Source organism: Pinus tabuliformis, chromosome 3_1 (assembly GCF_031772625.1).
Source record: "Pinus tabuliformis cultivar Carrire ecotype Pingquan chromosome 3_1, CPIR1, whole genome shotgun sequence".
NCBI lineage: Eukaryota > Viridiplantae > Streptophyta > Pinopsida > Pinales > Pinaceae > Pinus > Pinus tabuliformis.
The window spans coordinates 292094132-292117782 of NC_142301.1; the positions used below are offsets into that span (position 1 = coordinate 292094132).

General features: G+C 35.1%; 1 non-coding gene across 1 annotated transcript; it reads right to left on the bottom strand.

Annotated features, from left to right (window-relative positions):
- Nucleotides 1-19204: 19204 nt before the first annotated feature.
- On the bottom strand, nucleotides 19205-19277 carry TRNAR-ACG (transfer RNA arginine (anticodon ACG)). The gene has a single exon. It is a non-coding gene; the product is annotated as a tRNA-Arg (tRNA).
- Nucleotides 19278-23651: the final 4374 nt, after the last annotated feature.

A 23651-nucleotide genomic window follows, 5' to 3' on the forward strand; every position in this document is an offset into this window, starting at 1 on the left:
AAAGAGCCCTAGAAAATTTCGATCTTTATCGGCAACCCTCCTATAAATTCGACTTCTACCAACAGCCAAGTTGATTCTGTTATCCAGCTTTCCCAAACTCCCTTCTTCCCGGAAGAAATTTTTTTCTAATAGAATTAGCAATCACCATAATCGCTTGCTTGATCCATAACTCCAACAAAAGACCTAGTAATTTAACCCAAAGGATTTTGCACCCCGACACCTCTTTGAGTGAGTTAAAACCCGCTAGGCTACCGACATTTGCCCACCCATCCCTTCATTTGTTCCCCCATCATCTGTGAGAATTCTCAACAACGAACGAGAGCCCTCTGCTTGAGCCCTTCCACCCTGTCCCAATACACGTCCAGCCCCACAATAAGACTCTGAATCTTGTGTGCAAACTTTATCGCCTTCCTGCGCCTATCTCGAACCTTTGGACCAGGGTTAAACGGACCTCCAGCCTCCGAACACACCGTGACTTTAGTTGAACCATCTATCTCGAACCTGAAGACTTTATAAAAAGCCTCTAAGCTAATCACACATACCTACAGAACTAACTCCACTTACAATCGGTATCCTGAAGCATATCCGCATAATATAAAATTATTCCAGGAAAAAAAAAATGACACTATCACAAATCCAAAGAAACTAAAAGCTTAAACCCTGATGCTCACCATCGCAGGTTTTCTTCAATAAATGACTCGTCCCCGCTGCCATCCAATCGATCCCATAATGATCCCTCCAACTTCAAAGGAATTCCGAGCTCTCTCTACAAAGAGCCAACCTTCTTTCACCTGGTCAAATTTGGTAACTTTGGAACACATCCTCCCTGAGCCTCAGACATTCTCGATCTCTATAATCACCCTGTCTCCACTTGTGACTCTCACCAAGCAAGAATTGGGTTCACGAGATTCAACCACAAGGCCAAACACCAAGTAGTCCCTTCCCAACGATTCAGCTGCATTCGCTCTGTCTCCTCCACCCAAGTGAAACATAATAACAGATGATTATAAACAGCAGGTCATCCACATCAATTCTGCAAGTTGGGTCGTTCATCTTTGAATCAGGTGATGCCTAAAGGAACAAGAAAGATTGGATCTCACCCTTAATGCAATATTTTCAAGAAATGACACTTTCAAATATAAGAGTCGGTGTATGTTGATGATGGCGAGGTTTTTTTGGATGAGAATGTGGCTCGTTGTCCCCTTTTTCCACTATTTTCCACGTAATTGGGTGAAGTAATGATAGGATTGAAACCTCCAACCACTCACAAATTAACCTCCTCCTCTATAAAGGAGGCACAAGAAGGCACTTTTCTGGTTATCGGAATGACCAAGTAATTTAATATAATAAATAGGCATTGTCTATTGAGGTCACAATTTTGTTCAGAAAGTCATTTTTTGATCGGAATCTGATCATTTTTTTTGCAAAAATTCTGACCATGGGAGTGTTTGAATCGTTTTTTTGATGGTGGAAATGGATTCAGCACCATCAATAACCCCTGTGCACTGAAGCTTGACAGTAGTAATCTAGATTTCCCAAAATTTCTATCGCATTTTTGCTCATTCCAGGCAAAATTATGGCCTCGTTAGACTACTTTGAATGCATATACATATGTAATGTAATTCTTTTGTAAAAGGAGATATGATATGTTGTAATCGGTAGTAAGATAAACATATTTGTTTTGATGCTATTGGGAGAAGTCATTGTTGTAAAAGCCAAGAGATTTCTTATGAAAAGTACAATCGATTGGTTGAGATAAGTTTTATCATCTATCATTGAGAGTGTGATTTTACTCTCATTTCAAGGTTTTTCCCACTTTACGCTTTCTTATCATAGACTGAGATGTGTTTCTCTTTGTTTTATGATTTTTTATGATTATAATGTGATCGAATTTATGATGTTATGTGATTGAATCACTGACTTTTATGTTAAATTTATGGTAGTTTGAGTTTGTGACGATATGTTAAGGTTTTACTCTAACCCCCTTAAATATATAAATAGGTTGCTATGTATTGAGGCTATCTCAATTAAATAAAGCCCATGAAGTACATATATCGTGAAAGCTATAATTGTAAGAATGCTTACTAGAAGGTTTTTCCTACTAGAAAGGTCCTAAGAGATTAGATATAAACTATATAATTAACTAGAAATAGCGTAATGAGATATTGAGTGAAACATATTGTAATTGGAGCTTTGCTCATGGGGAGTTTACCCCCTCAAACATGCGAGTGAACATTACTTTCATCAATAAAGGTATTTCTATTTGTGGTATTTTGATTCTTCCAAAATTGTATGTTATTGTTATAATCTATCATTTATACTATAATTATAGTATATTTTGTTATTCCTACTACTTTTATTGGAGTTGTACTCTCGCTTGAATATTACTATGTTGAAAGAATTCCCAATTCCTCTAATGTAGCAATTTCAAGATTCGTGGTAGAGGATAAGGTTTCCATTTTCTTGAAAGTGCCAAGTGTTATAGCTTTTTGATATATGTGCAAATCTCAATAATGGTACTTGACCCAGTCTCTCAAGGCACCAACTAAGGAGGGTTGATTGTAATTTTATTTGTACTACCCAATTACCTTGGTAATAGAGAATAATATTCTTGAGTGCTTTTCTCTGTGCGCTATAGCAACAAGATGGTCAATCATTTATCTAAATCTAGTTTTACGTGACTTAAGGGACTTTTAATATATTTGAGGGTATGTGGAAGTAAAATTTTGTATATTGTGTTATTTGATGTGGTAATACTCAAAGGGGTACCTACATGGGTTACAAGAGTGTCCAACTAGGAGAAATCACTTGTATTTCTTGCATGTATTCTTTCCCTACCATAAATTTACCCATTGAATTACAAATTATTGTGTTATTTGTATATGTTGGAATATGTCTCTAGCCCAAAAAGATTCTCTAACAAATTTTAGCTTAGGGAGGTTCTCTAATACCACTTGTGGTGTCCTTTATTAGAAAAATAGAAGATTCAAAGTAGAAATGATAGAATATACCAATATTTAGAGAAAAAATGATAGATTGTAACAACAATAGGCAATTTTAGAAGATCTAGAATATCACCAATTGTTGAAATGTGCAGACCAGAATGAAAGATAAGTGTGAATTTCTATTTCATAAAAGATTCTATAGATATAAATACAATGTTTTGATAATTGGATTAAACTTCCAAGGTTCTTTAGACTCCGCATAATTGTTCACATTCCACACCAAAGCCCTAATGGATCAGGTGTCCAACATCCACCCCCTAATCTGAAGGGGTGTATATGATTCCAAGCAGAGAGATGAGGACAACTACTAATGGTTGAATGCACCTTATGAATTTGGTGTTTTAAGGAAGACCACAAACCAAATGGATGGCATAAGTCGAAGTCTTCTACTAGTGGTGGTTTAAGGCTGACCACCAACTATAAAAGTGTAGAAGAAGCGAAAGTCTTCTACTAGTGGTGGTTTAAGGTTGACCACCAAGTCTAAAACTTGGCTCAAAGCAATCCCTGGTTTTTTTTTTTTTTTTGAATATGGCTAGAAGTTGAAGTATTATACAAAATGGAAGTGCTCCATGTTGATAGTTTAAAGATAACCACAAACTATTAAAATGGTGGTGGTTTAAGGTTGACCACCAACTAGAAAAGTGTAGAAGAAGTGAAAGTCTTCAACTAGTGGTGGTTTAAGGTTGACCACCAAGTCTAAAACTTGACTCAAAGCAATCCTTGGATTTTTTTTTTAATATGGCTAGAAGCTGAAGTATTATACAAAATGGAAGTGCTCCATGTTGATAGTTTAAAGATAACCACAAACTGTTAAAATGGTGGTTTGAAGTTGACCATAAATATTAGAACTTGGCTCCAAGGCTTAATGATTCCCGGAACATTTCCAAATCTGGCAAGAAGTTGTTGCCTTTTGTTGATTGGTAGTGCTCATGGATGGTGATTTGAAGCTGACTGAAAACTAATATTGGTTTGAAGATGACCACAAACTAAATCACACTCATACCTTAGGTTCTAGGTACAAATATAATTATGTCTTAGGCTTGAGGCTTTAGTTTTAGCTGTTTCTGAAGCTCGCTTGTACATGCTTGATTGATAAGGCTCCAAAACTAAAAGCCTCATAGTCATAGTCAATAACTGATAGTATTCCCTCTCACCAAATTCAAGGTTAGAGGTTGAAAATATTTCCACAAAACTTGCATGGATGAAGATAAAAAACCATGATCCTCCATGTAGGCAACTTTATTAGGGTATAAGCTATACTCCTCAAAGCCAAGCCATGTCCAAAAACTAAACACTTTTTTTTCGCCATCCAAATAAATGTAGGAACCTAACAAGTCCTTAGCTACAGAATGCAAACTTTTTCCTTGCAAGTAAAGGGTGTGCATCTTATGGCATGCATCATATGTCGATTATGTCATCATTGACTACACGGGTATAGTTCGCTTAGTTCAACTAGACAATCAACTTCTTTCTTCTTCAATCTCTCCTAAAATTTCCTCAAGTGACTTTCCCTGAGTTTCAAGTACCAAAAACATAAAAAGGAAGATCGATGCATTTATTCCACCCATCATTAAATTGGAGAACTCATTGTCTCCTTTGATTTTTCACATAGCACGACAATTGGCCTTGGCCTTGCTTGGAAAAATGATTTACAATAGTTGTTGAAGTGATAGACTTTCCTATCTTGAGAGAGCCTTGAAAATCTTAGACTTTAACAAAATGGTTTTTAAAGAGCTAACCTCTACTTAGTGCCTCTATCATCAGTCAATGGACATCATTAGCTTAGATACCACTTCAGATCTCGAGAGCATGGACATTAGAGAAAAGTTTTATGTATTTTGAACATGAACAGAGATAATAATGTGTACGCCCACCTCATCCTAGGGTGATGGAAGAGTTAATCTCTTTTCTATTTTTTCATGTCATTAACTTATTCTCTTACATATGGAATTTTCCTTTTGTCACAATGGTCTCACACTTTTTCTTAAACCATTACTAATCGATTGGTAGGCCAACAACCCTAAATATATTCTTTTATGTCATCTCTATTTATAACCCCTTTACTATAAGGATGTCATTTGTTGGTCTCTATGCAATTTTGAGTTACTATAACCATGGAGATGTTTGAATAAATATAACTATATTGTGTCTCTCAAAAAGTTATTGTGAAATCACTTCAAATCACCCATAATGGATGCTCAATATTCATGTATACTTCTTATTCTTCTACAACTCGCACTCTTAATGAAGTTCAAATGATTTGATATGGAAAATGGTGCTTTCATTAGCTGCTTTGTTCCTTTCTAGACTTCATTCACCTTTTCCATCAATTTTCATTTAATTCATTGTCACCTTTATCATTCTTTTATTATCAAATTTTGTTTCCAATTTTTTTTATTCCTTCACTATGTTCATATAGTGGCTTGCCTATCTTGTCATAGGTATGATATTTCATTCTTTGACATTATTTTATAGTCATTCATTTTATCATTCATAGTGGCTAGTAATGCTTAATCATTGATTCTTATCTCATTACTACCCCATTTATCAACATTAAATAATTAGTCTTCCTTTTGTAGAAATTATTGTGTAGATTTGAAACTGCTCATGAAATTTACTAACACACAAGACTCAAAGCTACTCTACTATTCTACGTAATTCAATTCACGATCAAGAACACAAATAATAGACATGCAAGAATAATTATCACACATGCACATAGATTTATCTAGGGGAAAACAACTTCTCAAAACCCCCTTCCTATTTGTATTACATTAATCAAAGAATATAGATGAATACACATGCTTGCTCAAACCTGAGCACAACCTTCAAGTGTATAGTCTATCTCTCTTCTTGACTGACTAACTCTGGCCAACACTTAGCCAATTTTCAAGCCCTCCAATATCCTATTTCCTTGCATTTATCCTTGAGAAAATTAGCCCCTATTATTTAGGAAATTTCCTCAATTGGATTGCGCAATTACTCTAGGTTCATCCTCTAACTACATGCACCACCTGTACACTTCAGAATAGTCTACAATTGATAATACAGTGCCTTGGAATCTCCATCTCAACTCGGTAAATCGAATTCTCAGCATGCGCAAGTTATTTTGGGTTGATTTATTAGCTAACTGGTTGATCACTAAGTGTGGTTGAAGTTACACTTCCACAACTTGATCTCCACTAGTTCCTCCAATAGTTAGAACTAGTTTAATTGACCATAACTAAATTTAACTGAAATATTGCTACAAATTAGCAATCAATCATAATGAATTGAAATCAAGCTTCCCTAACTTGAATTAAATGAGTTAACTAAGTGGCAAGTGCCATGTCACCTCGTTAACTGCCTCCAAGATTTCTACTAAAATGGAAATTCAAATTTTCTCTAGTTTGACCAAGGAAAAGTGAAACTGAGATTTTCTTGCTGCATTTTCAACACTTCCTCTCAGCAAGAAAGGGATTATCAAACACCCATATCCTGCACCTATGGAACTCAAACTTCTCTCTTGATAAGGAATTTTTCAAAATGCCAACATCTTTTCCTCTGTCGGAATGTAGTGCAACAACATTATCCACCTCTCCACACAATCCCATAAATGGTGATATTGGATATCTATATGATTGGGTCGATTGTGAAAAACAAGATTTTTAGAGAGCTTGATGCAACTCTGCTTATCACAGTGGATCACATTTGGATCCATCATCTAACTAAACAATCCAACAAGTATCATTCTCATCTAGATTGCCTCACATGTCACTTGAATTGCAGCCATGTATTATACTTTTTTCAAGTTGAGTGCCACATATATTTTCTTCCTAATGTACCAAGAAACCATTATGGACCCAACATTGAAAATTCCACCTAATGTACTCTTTCGGTCTGATGGACTCCCCACCCAATCTACATCTATGAAGCCACATAACTTCACTCCCTCTATCTGTCTATATCATAGTCCAAACTGGGTAGTGCTTCTGAGGTACCGTATGTAGAAATTCCCACTGTAGATCAATAGATTATGCAATATACTCAAGCAAAATACAAGATCTACTTCTACAACAAACTTGTGGAAACTTAATCGATTTTGAGCAAGATCAACTAGAACACATATAACTGTGAATGAGAAAGCAATCACACATGAACACAGAAGAATACTCTGGGGAAAGCCTCAGCTAAAAACCCCGATCTATGTATTATCATACAAGTGGAAATATGTTCAGATTACACAAAGAATTAGCTCACAAGCTATCCCATTCTCAGTACAATCCAACAAAAATAGCTCACAGACTGAATAGACACAACATATGCCTTTCCTCAGCCCTCCAAGCCTCCTATTTCCTTGCGCAGTTTCTCTTGGGATCCAATGCCGCCACCTGTGTGAATTGGCCTCATCACACACTCATCAAACTCAAAAGTAACTGCACAATCTCCAAGGAATGAATTCCTTCTACATGCAGGAGATATCCTCCATGGAATATTCCTGCAACTGATAGTACATTGTCCCATCATCTAATCTCAACTGGGTCTCTGACTGAACTGACATGCATGAGTTATTTATGAGAGAATATTCAGTTATCTGAAGTGCAGCAGTTACATGCATGCATGCCTTAACTAACTGAACTCACAATTAGTTCAACAAACTATTTGAACTAATCTAACTGGACTTAACCCAGTTAACTAAGCTAACTAATTACAACTCAAAGTACAACTCATCCTGATCTCCTTTAATCAAGGGATAACTTCCTCAATCAATGGAGAAACTGTTGCATGTCTTCACATAGAATTCATGTTTGATTTTTTACAACTAATTAACTCAAGATGAATTAATTAATTATTTTAAAAATAGTTTCTAAGATCAAATTCGAATTTTAATTCTCAATTTTATTTTAGGGACTAACTAAAATTGGAATGTATCTCGAACTGCAATTTATAGTAGTGCTATTTTTAGCACTTCTATTTTCAGCATTTCTTGTTGCTATTTTCAACACTATAGAACATGCTTAACTTCCCTACAAAATATTTTGGTTGGACTAACCATAGCTTGGCTCAGTTGGTTGACTCCATAACACATATTTGATTAGTGAAGCCACCAAATGTTAATAAATAGTAGCATCCACTTTCTCCCCTGAAGTGGCATCCTCTTTCCTCCAATTGGTCGCTAGAGGAGTCTCCATGGGTTTGCAACTGTCCATGAAAAACCTGTAGAATTTCTCACCTGTAGATCACCTGAAAATGCAATAGACTAAAGTAAAATACTTGATCTACTTCTACAACCAATTTAGCAGAAGCTTAGTCGAACATGAGAAACATCAATAAGAACACATATAACTGATAAGAAGAAACCAATCACACATAACATAGAAGATATAACCCAGGGAAAGCCTCAGCCTAAAACCCCAACTCTGTATTATCATACAAGTGGAAATATAGCCAGTATTACAAAAAGAATCAGCTCAATAGCTATCCTGCTCTCTCTGCAATATCTTTGTTGCTCATAGACAGTCAAAGGCCTCTATCTAACCTCTGGTCTGCCCTCCAAGCCTCCTATTTCTTTGCGCAATTCTAATTAGGGTCCAGTGTAGCCACTTGTGTGAATTGGCCTCTTCACACACTCACCAATCTTTGATCCAACTACGCAGTCCTGAAGGAGATAAATCCTCATCATGGATGAGCTTCTTTATAGGAAAAATATTCATCCAACTGATAGTACATTGTCCCTTCTCTGATCTTAACTGGGTCTCTGTCTGAACTGACATGGATGAGTTATCCATGAGTGAATACTCAATTATCTGAAATACAATAGTTACATGCATGCAAGCATTAACTAACTGAACTCTCATTAATTTAACAAACTATTAAATTAATCTAACTGGACTTGACTCAGTTAACTGAGCCAACTAATTACAACTCAATATTACAACTCATCCTTATCTCTTTAACTCATGGATAAATTCCTCAATTAATAGATAAATTGTTGCATGTCCTCACATAGACTTCAAGTTTGTTTTTCCTTAAATAATTAACTCACGATGAATTAATTAATTAATTTACAAACTGCTGTTAATATCAAATTCGAATTTTACTTCCTATTTTAGTCCAGGGACTGAATAAAATTAGGAATCAATCCCGAACTGCTAAAAATAGAATGCTATTTTTAACACTTCCATTTTTCATTCCGTTTGCCCAATCCAGCACTGGTACCCAAACTACTATTTTTAGCAGTGGTATTTTTAGCACTTCTATGTTTAGCATTTCTTGTTTCCATTTTCAACAAAACCTGTGAATTATCTCATTGGGATACTTTCCCTGAGAAACAAACATTTCCTCATCACCTTGTCATACTTCCAATCTAAGGAGGTAGTGCATGAGAACCCATGTCCTTCATTTCAAATTCTCTTGCAAGGTCCTCCTTGTAAGATCTGATCAGCTGCTCATCACCAATTAAAATCAAGTCATCAACATATAAGACAATAATCGACAATTTACCTTCTACCAAAATATGATAGAGGTTTTCATCCGCTTCACTTTTGGTGAAGCCCAAACCGGTGAGATAGTTATTGATCCCGGTGTAACAAGCACGAGGTTCTTACTTGAGACCATACAATGATTGCTTGAGTTTGCACACATGGTACTCCCTATCAAAAGTCTCAAAGCCTTCTGGTTGCTCGATGTACAACTCCTCCTCAATAAATCCATTGAGGAATTTTATTTTCACATCCATTTGGTGGATATTCCACCCCATCTGCGCAACAAGAGCAAGAAGTGATCTGATTGATGAGTACCTTGCTACATGAGTAAAAGTCTCCTCATAGTCAATCCCCTCAACTTGAGAGTACCCCTTGACCACAAATCTGGCCTTGTACTTTTCTATGCTTCCAGTTGATGCATGATTTACCTTGAAGATCCATCTTGAACCCACAACTGATTTGTGTTCTGGTCGACCACTTCCCAAACATTGTTGTTTACAATGGATTCGTATTCCTCCACCATTGCATCAACCCATACAGGTTTCTCTACTGCTTCCTCAAAAGAAGATGGCTCAGTCTCTACAAGTTCAGTCATTAGAGGTATGTAGCTAGTGTACTGATCTGGTGACCTTCTCTACTTGCGCAGATTTGAAGGAGCACCCACATTCTCATTCACATCCTGCACAAGTCTCTTAGCTTCCATGTTCCTTTTACTGCCTTCTATGGATGGTTATGCTTGAGTGGTTTTATCCTCTTCGCTCCTCAACTTTTGGTTTCTCCACAACTTCTTGAGGTTCCTCCTTTGGAGCTAAAATCTCCTCTTCTAGTGGGATTTGAAGCTCCTTCTCAAGAGAGAATCATATGCCTTTGTCTTCATCAAATTTTACATCTCTTTGCACAAATGTCATTTTGAGGGATGACATGTACACTCAGTAGTTGTGGGGAATTTTTGTGTAACCCACAAGTACCCCCAATTCTGATGCCCTCTCTAGCTTCTTCCTTGACTCTTTGGAGACATGAAAGTAAATAGAGGCTCCAAAAATCCTGAAGTGTGACACATTTGGATTTCTCCTCGAGAAAGCCTCCTCTAGTTTAATCATGCCAAGAATCCGATGAGGAATCCGGTTCTGCAAATAGACTATTGTGTTGCATGCCTCAACCCACAAATACAGAGGTAGGCCTTGATCATGCAACATTGCCCTTACTTCTCCCACAATGTTATGGTTCTTCCTATCAACCACCACATTTTGCTTTAGGTTGTGGGGTGTTGTCAACTCTCGTCGAATGCCTTCTTTTGCATGGAAATTTTTAAATTCATTTGACACACACTCATCTCCATTATCGCTCTTGAGAGCCTTCATCTTATTTCCCATTTCTTTCTCTACCAATGCCTTGAATTCTACGAAATTGGATAATGTCTCATCCTTCTTCCGCAAGAAGAAGATCCATCACTTCCATGAGAAGTCATCAATAAAAATGACAAAATATGTGTGCCTAGCAGTGGAGGTTGTCGAGAAAGGTCCATAAACATCAGAGTGGATCCTTTCAAGGACCGAATCTACTTTGTTGTTCTGATAATGGAAAGCGGATTTTGTGTACTTCCCCGAGGTACACTCTTTACATGTATCCTACTGCTCTAGTGCTCCTTTGGGGAGGCCTGTGGTTATCTACTGCATAATCTTCAAAGCGCCATGATGAAATATCCAAGTCTTCTATGCCAAATTTCACTGCCATCGTGGCTCTATACCTTCTCCACATTTTTTCTCAATTCAACACAATCCTCCACATCTAGCTTGTATGGGTTCTTCACACGAACCTTGATCTGCTTCACCTATCCTGTGGCTATGTGTCTTAGGAATGCATTTCCTTTGCTGAAGAACATATCATAACCATGGTCTTCCAAAATTACAACAGAGATGAGATTTTTCTTTAGGCCCGAAATGAACATGACATCCTTGATCCTGAGGGGAGAGCTTGAATCCCTCTGAAAGGTGATTGTACCAATCCCAGTGACGTTGTACCTTTCATCGTCCCCCATCTCAATGTGCATCTGCAAGTCTTTTTCCTCCAAGTCACTAAAAAATTCTCTATTCCTTGTCATATGGAACGAGACACCACTGTCCAAGTACCACATGTTCTCCATCACTGTGCTAGCTATGCATGCAATGAGGGTAAAGGAAATATTAAACTGTGAAGCCAAAGCTTCCCTTGTTTCTCCTCCCAAGGTCTTCTTGCTTGTCTTCTTGTGTGGACACTTCGTGGCTTAGTGCTCGAATTCATGATAGTTAAAGCACTTGATTCTGGAAAATTCTTTCTTCTTGCCCCCTTTACTATATTCTAGTTTGGATTGGGATTTCTTCCCTTTTCCCTTCTTTGCCTTTCTAGCCAAGGCATAGTTTTATTCATCCTTGCCCTTGGATGAAGTCTTGTCTTTGGTATTCTGCCTTATGTCCTCTTGTACCAAATAAGACCATAAGCATTCCTAATTTGGTATTTTCTCCCTCCCATTCACTAAATCTTGGTAGTTGTGCTAGCTCTTGGGAAGGCCTAGAAGGGATAGGCTTACCAAATTATCTTCTGCAATAGTAACACCAACTTTCCCAAGTTCATCATGACATTGTGTGAACTTGCCCAAGTATTGCGGAATAGTGTCGTTCTTCTACATCTTGATATTTCAAAGTTTATCATTGAGCGCCAACTACCTGTGGTCACTTCTATTTTGGAACAAATATCTCAGTACTTTCCATATTGCATACAAAGTCTCTTTCCTATGGAGATTTGAGACAATGTGGTCTCGTACTCCCTTTAATATGATTCTCCTCGGCTTGGCTACACACTTCTTCCATTCTTCTAGGTTTTGAGTATCAGTTGGTGGTGGTTTTAGGATTTCATTATTTATAAATTCCTTCAATCCATTATCTTCCAGCACTGATTCCATGCAGTCCTTCCAATCAACATAATTTGAGCTTCCCTCATGGACATACTCGAGTCTTAGTTCATAGAAAGTCATCCTTCTAACTCTGAAGAACTGATCCTGGAAATTTGATCCTCTTGCAATAACAAATTCAAAATTTTTGCTTTACTATGAATCCTGCTCTGATACCATGTAGAAATTATTATGTAGATCTGAAACTGCTCATGGAATTTACTAAAACACAAGACTAAAATCGACTCTACTATTCTTCGGAATTCAATTCACAATTGAGAACACAAATAATAAACATGCAAGGATAATTATCACACATGCACAAATATTTATCTAGGGGAAAACAACTTCTCAAAACCCCTTCCTATCTGTATTGCATTAATCAAAGAATAGAGATGAATACATATGCTTGCTCAAGCCTGAGCACAACCTGCAAGTGTATAGTCTATCTCTTTGCCTGACTGACTGACTCTAGCCAACACTTAGCCAATTTTCAAGCCCTCCAAACTCCTATTTCCTTGTGTTGTTCCTTGAGGAAATTAGCCCCTATTATTTAGGAAATTCCCTCAATTGGATTGCGCAATTCCTCTAGGTTCATCCTCTGACTGCATGCACCACCTGTACACTTCAAAATAGTTTACAACTGATAGTACACTGCCTTCGAATCTCCATCTCAACTGGGTAACTCGAATTCTCTGCATGCATCATTTATTTTGGGTTGATTAATTAGTTAATTAGTTGATCACTGAGTGTGGTTGAAGTTACACTTCCACATTTTGACCTCCACTAGTTCCTCCAATAATTAGAACTAGCTTAACTGGCCATAACTCAATTTAACTTAAATATATTGCTACAAATTAGCAACAATCATTCTGAACTCAGCTCAAGGTTCCCCAACTCGAATTAACTGAGTTAACTACCTCCAAGATTTTTGCTGAAATGGAAATTCAAAATTTCTCTAGTTTGACCAAGGCAAAGTCAAACAAAGATTTTCTTGCTTCATATGATGTGTCCCATATTTTCTACATTAATATGAACACTCTGACATCATTTCATGTGTCCCATCCCTTTTTACATGATAATACATTAATGGGAAGCGTGCCTCCCCCTGTCCCCACACCACACCCACCCATCCACCCAACCCCTCACTAATTGAAGTGCTTGATCATCCATGAAAAACATAAATCTGTATGGTTCAATAGAAAGGAAGGGTCATGGAAAAAAAAGGGCAGAATTGGCATGGCTATGGAAAGGACAAAGAAAGGTTGGGCACAACTAGCTACAAAATATGCAAAGGGGGGGAGGAAGGAAATATTAAGCTATAAAGTTCTAACTACCAATAAACACATATTTCATTAAAATTGGAAATATTTTATTACAAGGACATCACTAGAATTGAGCTTTTTGGTTATTTTGAAATTCTAGATCCACTATTTACTTCCAAATTTAATGAAATATGTGTTAATAGCTTGAAACGAGGTATTGAAACATAATTGAGGGAGTGAGATGATAATACCCTAGTTACATGTTGAAGCCTGAGACTAGAAGTGCACAAAAATGTGTATCCACCACAAGTTCATTATGTGGATAAAGTTGTCAAACTGTAATTGTTCAACAAGATGTAGAAACAAAGTAGTTAACATTTTGTAACAAATCATCCGTAGTGAGGAATGCGTAATACTATGGCAAATTTATGACTCCTTAGGAGTAGCACATGACGCTCAAAAATTAAAATTCTATAACATAATAATCTTGATAAATTGTTTTCTTGTCTTCTTGTCTTCATAATTGATTTTTTTACACAAAGGAATCCTTTTAGCAAGATGGATTTAATGAGTTCCACTATCCATTGGTCACCCAAAACGAGATATTACCACATGAGCGTTATCCTTTTTTTTTGTTTCTATTACAAAAATAATACCCACTAGGAAGCTAGTTTTCAAGAAATTCATTGTCTTATGAGACCTAAAAGGGGGTTTCATCACAAAATAACCTTTCAATATGTTCTTTTATGTTTACTTTTTCTTGTTTTTTACAATTGAGTTGGTGAGTCGTAGTTACTCAAGAATAAAGGAATAGATGCCTTCCATCATTTTCAAATCTTATTGTTGTGGTTTCAACCCTAACACAAATTCCTACTTAGACAATAGCTTCTTATATACTTTTAGTGGGTGACTACTAAACATGAGTAGAATCATGCCTAAATTGATATTATGGATTTTCACAAAACCATTGCCATGGATGATATTGACTTCATGAGAATCCAATGAGTGATTTCTAAGTTTACCTTTGAAATCCTTAAACTTTGAGTAATATAAAAGATCCCAACCACTACAAAAATGTTTGACTTTAATGAAGTGGTCATTCCATTGTATCCTCTAGTGATGGACACATTTTGGCAAAGAGTGCTTCTTATTAAAAAGTCATCCAAAACATCAAGCTTATCACTCTATAATTTTTATGTTGTGGAAATTTCCAACACTAACTCCAATGTAGTATCTAAAGTATTAATTTCAAGCTCAATTGGTAGTAAAATAGTTGAAACACATCCTAGCACATATGGTGTGAAATACTAGTCTTTTAAGTGGTTCTCAAGAACATCAATGCTTTGGGGAGTTGATTAGCCCAATCATAGTTATTATGAATTTACATAATTTTAGCCAAGATATTTTCCATCTCTATGTTTGTGACCTTTTCATATCCGTTTTCTTGTGGATGATAGGAAATGGATTTCCTATGAAAAATCTTGTAAAAATCAACCAACCTCTCAATCAAATTGGAAGTGAATTGAGAACTTTGATTAGTAACTATACCCAGTGCCATTTAAAATCAAGTAAATATTATTCATATAATAACTTTTCCACTTTTTCATCAATTACATGTTGTAATGGTTTAATTTCATGCCATTTGGTAAGTAAGGTATTCAATATAAACCGAGATATAACCCTTTTGATTGGAAGAGGAAGTTGTAAGTCTAACAAAATCCCATGGGGGTTCTCTAATTAGGAAATATTATACCATGTGAGTTCATAATAGGAGGCTTTAAATTATGACGAAAGAAAATGAAAGTGATAATCAAATAGTAAATAGGGGTCAATAATGTATTAATAATATATTTAAAATATAGATATTTAGGGGGTTTAGATTGAGGCATGCCACTAAGGTTTGAATTAGGTGTTGGATAGGGGTTTTGAATATGTGGCTTCATACTACATTGTTGTACTTCCTTCAAGATCCATAACAATGCATTCATTTTCCATAGATGGTCTTCTTCGTCATTGTTCAATGCCCAAAACCTACTCTATGACATCAAGAAGCTCTCGCATGTTTTGTGTATCACACTCTAGGTCCCTAGGAGCTCGACATGCATCGTAGGTGGATCCTCCCTTCATAGGATCAACAAAATTTTCTACAATTGCTCAATCATTATATGGCTTGACATATCCTACCATACTCACTTATTTAGGGTATTCTCCCATCACTCTAAGACCCGTGAAAATCATAAATTTGACCAAAAAATTCATTAGAAATCATGGATTTTACTTGCTAGGAATCTATAATGAATCCTTATTTAATATAAATAAATAAAGGGTCACATGAACATATGCCTATAGCTTCTTAGAATGAATTTTCCCCACCCACTAAGAATTGTGATATAGACACTATTATATTGATGACTCAAAAGCCAATCTCTTATTATATTGAATCTCTTGCTTGCTCCTTTGGGAAAGAGAGGAGGAGACATGATTTTGGTAACTTCAACTCTTTTGACCTCATCAAATGATGCAAAGCAATTAGTCCCTTAATTAAAATAAATAAGGAAGAAAAATATGCAGCCAATCAATTTTTATAATCCTCATCCAAGGTTTATATGAGTGCTAACATGTTTTTTTTCATGGAATAAACATCCAAGGAAAACCTATCAGCAATTACCCTCATTTTAAGGATGGTGCCCAAAGCAAACTTGACTCTACAAAAAGTCAAGGATTTGTCAACATAGGGCTTCAGGCCATTACAACAATATACTCTAACATGTCACATGCAAGAATTGAATCTAAGTGGAAAAGATAAAACTCCTCTCAATTATATGAGCTAGATGACCATAATTTGTTTTGGAATGTAATGAATATAAAGTATGCTACGCTATATAATGAGGTAATAATAATATTCAAAGCAAGTAGAGTGAAACAATTACGACTTTGAGATTGTGATATATATATATATATATATATATATATGTTTATCATGGATTTTCTGTTAAATTGGATGTTACGATAATTGCGGTAAATATTTCTTTTAATAATAATAATGTAAATAGGCATTTTTGGTCCATATATTATTCTTGTTTTATTCAAGAATATTTATTAAGGAATGATAATTAGATACACATATTTTAATTATATGTGATTTTGTTTTACAATATTATATTTTTTATTAATGAATCCCTATTTAGTAGAAACAAATAAAAGGTCACATGAATCTAAGTCTATAATTTACAAAAATGAATTTTCTCCACCCATTAAGAGTTGTGATATAAACACTATTATATTGATGGCTCAAAAGCCAATCTCTATGCTATTGGCTTGTTTGTTTGCTTGCTTGCTTTTTTGGGGAAGAGAAGAGGAGGTATGATTTCTGTAACTTCGACTTTTTTGACCTCATTAAATGAGGCAAAGCAATTAGTGTTGTTAGAATATTCACTATGCTCTAATTAATGTCTTGGTTTAAAGTGGGTTTAAATAAATAAGGAAGACAAAATATGTAGTCCATCAATTTGTATAATCCTCAGCCAAGGCTTATATGAGTGTTGACATCTTTTTTCTTGGAATCAACATCCAAGGGAAACCTATCGAGCAATTACCCTCATTTTGAGGATGGTACTCAATGTAAACTTGATTCTACAAAAAATCAAGGCTTTTTCAACATAGGATTCTAGGCCATTACAACAATATACTCATTAGTAACTTAACATGTCACGTGCAGGAATTGAACCTAAGTGGGGAGGATAACAATCCTCTCAATTATTTGAGCTAGGAAACCATAGTTTTCTTTGGTATGTAATGAATATAAAGTATGTTATGGTATATAATGAGGTAATAATAATATTTGAAAGGAGTAAAATGATATAATTACTTGGTATAGCTTTGAGAATGTAATATATATTAAAATATTTGGTTTACTTATTATATTTAATAATAGTTTTAACAAATGTAATATATATTAAAATAATTGTTTTATTTATTATATTTAATTTATCAATCTTTTTATATTAAATTGGATGTTATGGTAATTGTTGTAAATATTTCTTTTAATAACAATGTAAATAGGCATATTCGATATGTATCTTGTTCTTGTTTATTTAAGAATATTTATTAAGAAATCGTATTTAGATACATAGATTGTATTTATATGTGATTTCGTTTTATGAGATTATTTACTTGATTAATGAATACCTATTTAGTAGAAACAAATAAAAGGTCACATGAATTTATGCCTATAGATTCTACAAATGATTTTCCCCCCCTGCTATGAATTTTGACATAGACACTATTATATTGATGACTCAAAAGCCAATTCCTATATTGGTTTGTTTGCTTGCTCGCTCATTTGGGAAGGAGAAGAGGAGGCATGGTTTCAGTAACTTTGACTCGTTTGACCCCATCATATGGTATTTATTAGTTGATGCAGAGTAGTTAGTGTTGTTATAATATTCATTATGCTCCCTTGGTTAAAATAAATAAGAAAAAAAAATGTAGTCCCTCAATTTGCATAATCATCATCGAGTGCTTATATGAGTGTTGAGATGTTATTTTTCATGGAATAAACATCCAAGGGAAACCTATCAAGCAATTACCCTTATTTTGAGGATGATACCCAAAGTAAACTTGATTCTACAAAAAAATCAAGGCTTTGTAAACATAGTATTCTAGGTCATACAACAATATATTGATAAGGAGCTTAACATGTCAAGCGTAGGAATTAAACCTATAGTAGGAAGGGTAACACTCCTCACAATTACTCAAGCTAGACCCAATTGACAATATAAGTTGTGCCATGTCACCATACTAACAAATAAAATTGGCTATTACAAACGTTATGGAAAAATAAATATGTAAGATAAAGTGAAAATAAGGATTTTCTAATTGGAAAAATATATTGGAAAAGAAAGTTCAACAGAAAGAAAATAAATACATAAGATATCAAGTGAAAATAAGAGTTTTCTAATTGGAAAAATATATTGGAAAGGGAAGTTCAACGGAAAGATTTTGAAATATTCATTAATATATATCGGATTCAACGGAAAGATTTTGAAATATAATAAAAAATCTGTCTCATAGAAATGTAATAGAGAATCTTTAATAGTGATATAAAATAAATATGTAAGATAAAGTGAAAATAAGGATTTTCTAATTGAAAAAATATATTGGAAAAGAAAGTTCAACAGAAAGAAAATAAATACATAAGATATCAAGTGAAAATAAGAGTTTTCTAATTGGAAAAATATATTGGAAAGGGAAGTTCAACGGAAAGATTTTGAAATATTCTTTAATATATATCGGATTCAACGGAAAGATTTTGAAATATAATAGAAAATCTATGTCTCATAGAAATGTAATAGAGAATCTTTAATAGTGATATAAAGCCTGCACGACCATACTGGGGATCGAACCCAGAATCTCTGGTTTCGTAGATTTTGAAATATTCTTTAATATATATCGGATTCAACGGAAAGATTTTGAAATATAATAGAAAATCTATGTCTCATAGAAATGTAATAGAGAATCTTTAATAGTGATATAAAGCCTGCACGACCATACTGGGGATCGAACCCAGAATCTCTGGTTTCGTAGACCAGCGCCTTATCCATTGGGCCATACGGTCACAGTTGATATAAACTAAAAATAATCTTTTATATTTCTCTGTCAAAAGAATAAAACGCTGTTAATAACCAGAAATCATACGTTTGATTTAATAAAAAGTCTACAGATTTTGAATCCTTTACCTATTTCAATTTCCAGATTTGTTTCACTTACATCTAAATTCGAACCTTTCCCCTAACCAGCATGGATCTGATTTCGGGGATTCTGTAGCTAACGCCATCCTATGCTTGTGTTCGTTCTGGTCGTGATATGGAGTTGGGTTTTATGACATGCATCTCTGGTGATTGTCATATGGTTCTCACTGTACTGCTAGTCGGATCGAACCCTAGACACCGTGGATTTCAATAACGGAGAGTATAAGGCTCTTCACAACTTTTATTCATTTCCTTTGACAGCAAGGCTTATATTATTTACATTTGTGAAATATATTTCTATTATCAAATACATCCATTTTCTTTCTAATAAAAATGTTGGTAAAAGTGATGAGAGAACTGCCTCTCCAATATGACAGATTCACATGTACATCAATTTGCACCAACTCCATATCCTATTTGCACCAAATTTGCAATGGACATAGAGCAAGGTGCAAGGCCCCTTAGAAAAAAGAATTTACCACTACAAAAGGAGGACACACCTCATTCATCAAGTGAAATGTGCTAAGTCCATGTTTTTATACTATAGATAAATTAGACATTCTTTGAGTCTCAATCAATCAACAAAGTATTTGAACAACTTGGAAAGTGTATAAGGTATGGCAAAGCTATACTAAGATCACTAAAAGTGAGGAAAGGAAAATGCAAGAGGTATACCCACTCATGTTTTAGGGGTTGGATTGTGAAGTTTTTTGAGCAGTATATACTTGTGCCTTGAGTTATTTGTATGTCAAAATTTGTAGGAAATTAGTGAAATTCCCTTGTTATAATTTTGTAACATTCTTCATAGTAATTAAGCCATTTGCCTTGGACACCACCCATACTTTTGTGTCGTGGTATCTCTACTTGCTGAATGCCACTATTCCTTGAATTTATCTATATGGATAAGTATTAATGAATATTTGTCAAGTATAAAAATATTGCTAGAATGCACTTACATCATAGTTGGATGAATGTTTATTGTTATAGAACGTGGTTATATTGAACATAGTTGCAAAACTAACAACATTTTAGCTTAAGGTGTAGTTATGAGCAAGACCTTAAGTGAAGGGTATGCATAAGTTGGTTAAGCCCATGTATCCAAAGCAAGGTAGTACCACACGACACAAGGGGATAAAAGTGTAAAATTTTAGGTAGGATTGCAAGTCCATGACAAGTGTTGTCAAAGCTAACTTGAATGTTTTTCACTATGTTTCAAAAAGAAACACTTAGGTGGAGTGGACCAAGTTGTTTTCAACACTATTTGGGTGAACATCACCATGCCTTGGCAAGCTTGGAATGAATAAGAGTTTATGGGACAATTTTGTAGGTAGGCATTTAGGTGACTTGAAGATAGTGTGTTGGACTAGAATAAATTCATTTCCTTGGTGTAGCAGGTAGCTTGGATGGATTGTTCCACACATAATTGGTAAGCCTTTGTTTTTTGAGGACTATGTAAACCAAGTAAAGCTTGTGGAAGACTTTCCTTTGGACACCTCGAAAGATAGTGGCATAGAAGTGCAATTGTGACATGGACTTGGAAGCACATATGGTAAAATTAAGTGTTGAAGACTTGGGTTGGCTCAAATGTTATAAGCTATTACAAGCCAATTAAAGGCATAGTTCCAACAAAATTTAGAGATTTTTAAGAGGAAGGATGACTATGACAATTGCAACATTGAAGCAAAGAAGCAATTGAAATTGCATAAGTCTATGATAAGAATGTTTCTTGTTTTAGTTATTATTAAAATCATTTTTCCATAAATTGACCTTTGAAAAAAGGAATTAGAAGCATTGGAATAAGTCTAGGTGCAATAGACCTCAAAAGCAAAGTTGGAGTTTTAGGGTGCCTTCACAACAAGTCTAGCCAAATTTGCAACAAGAGGTCAAGAACATGATTTGCAAGATGAAGGTAAGCATGACCTTTGTTTTTGGATATGACAATGAGTGGGTTGAAGATGGAAGCCTTGTTTTACGTCAATGTAACCCACAACTTTGTATGTGGAACTGCTATAACACTTCATCATACGTCTAACGAAAACACAGGTACTCTCAAGTCAGTGAACCTACCAATGAAGTGATTCGTAATATTTCATTTTGCACTTTGAAGGTTGAGGAATGATTTGATAGTCTATACTTAACAATTATTCCATTGGATGACCATACAATGATCTTGGGATGAGACATCTTCAAGATTTTCAAGGAATTTCTTATGCCCCGTGAGAGCTATTTGATGTTCTTAGATGGAACCAAGAATTGTGGTGTAACTATGTTGAACACAAGAAGGTTGGGGAATTTTCCAAGAATGTCTATTGTAAAGTTGATTGAGGTAGCTAATAATATCACAACCATGCCTTGTAATGTTGTACATCAGCAAGATTAGTTAGTTTTAGGCAAATAAACATTGGGTATTAATGGTAGTTTTGTCCACTTAAAGAGTAGGTTGGAAACAATGGAGACTTTGTCAAACATGACCTTAGAAAAGGTTGATTAATTGTGCTCTTTGATAAACCAAAGACAATATAACAGGAGGTAAGATGAAGCTTGCACCACTACTAGTTGTAAAAGTTCATGGAAAAGGCACTCACCAAATTGTAACTTGCAACACTAGGGATGGTGCACTTGAGAAGGAAATTTAGACAAATGGCATGTTTTAAGTGAAAAATGACTGAAGTGTTAGCTATAGGGAATGTAAGGAGGAACTCAATCAATTATTGAAAAGAAAGGGTTGAGTAAGTTTGTCAAGAGGTGATGCAAGAGGAGATGAAGAAAAGCAGACACAAAAGAGGATCATTTGGTGATTGCAGAAGTCATGCATAATTCAACAAACTTTAGTGAAGTCAAAGGATTGACATATGAGGCAAATCATCCTATGATAAAGGATATAAGTTGTTGTTAGATGTATTGAAGGAACTTTTAAGGCATGACCCTTAGAAAGGTAGTCAAATCTAACATAAGGAGGAGAAGGATTTTGAGGCCATGACCAAATACTTGCATAGAAGGCATGAGTACGAGAAATTTGTTGAAGAATTGTATAATGGAGAATGTTCATTTTATCAAGAGAATGAAACTTGTGGTGGTGGTAGTGGTCAATGTCGGTCATCCTCTTATTCACTTTAAGGTCATTTTAGTCTATTTAATGCCCAAGAAGTGGGACATTAGGCATCATAATTTTCCATGGAGTCTATGCCTTGAAAGACTTTGTTGAGTTTCAAGAGGTGACTTAGCAATTTCGATGAATGGGTGGAGAGTTTTTCTTTTGTTCGACAAATTTGTATAGTAGAATAAAGTGTTTATGGAAGATATTATATTGGGGGTAAAGAAGTGTATTCTCATGATTTTGTCACCACAATTAGACTTATCGAACAATTGGTCAAGGTATGTGGGACATCAAAGTGAAAAAACATAGTAGATTAGTCAAATTACTTAAGCAATAGGAAGTTCAAGAAATGCAATGTTGAATACTTGAGTTGCAACAACAATAATAGGTATGAAAAACAATGTCATAAAGTTGAGTTGTAGCATTAGAAATGGAGCAACCTTAGTGAAGGTTGTATTCCTGCAATAGTAGTGACAATTACAACCACATGGGCATCCAAGAAGCCATGTGACATCATTATCAGACAAAGGCACTTTAGTTCAATGATAGTTTAAGCAATAAGTAGTTGCATGGTGATCACCTTAGTAGTGGCATTGAAAAATGATTGAAGGAGTCAACTATGAATTGACATAGAGTCTAAGTAGCAAGCCTTGTAGGAAAACATAGTTCTTCAATACATTATCAATAAAAACAAAGTTTTTAAGTATAGGAGGATGTAAGACCCTTGCCTTAGAGCTAGAATGAGTGGTTTTACCCATCCATTGAGACAATTCATATCCTTCACTTAGTTATGATGGTATTTTCAAGGTTGGATAAACATGACTTGCATAGTTTTGTATGATGGTAATGCATGCCTAAGTGCCAGTTAGATTAAAAAAGAAATTTGGCTAACTATGGTAGCAAGATGAAGGTTTCCATTTGGATTTTTTTAGAGAGTTTGCACAATGAATTGGGAAATGTACATTCCTCAATTCATAGGCACATGGGGAAGTAATGCCTTGAATTATAGGTGCAACAAAATAGTTAGCAAGTAGGAGTGTGTTTCAAAGATGGATGTTAGCTTGACATGATGTGATTCACAAGGAATGGAAAGGAGTGTATCAATTTTTTTTTCAAGTGGGATGGCTACAATCATTGGGTGCAT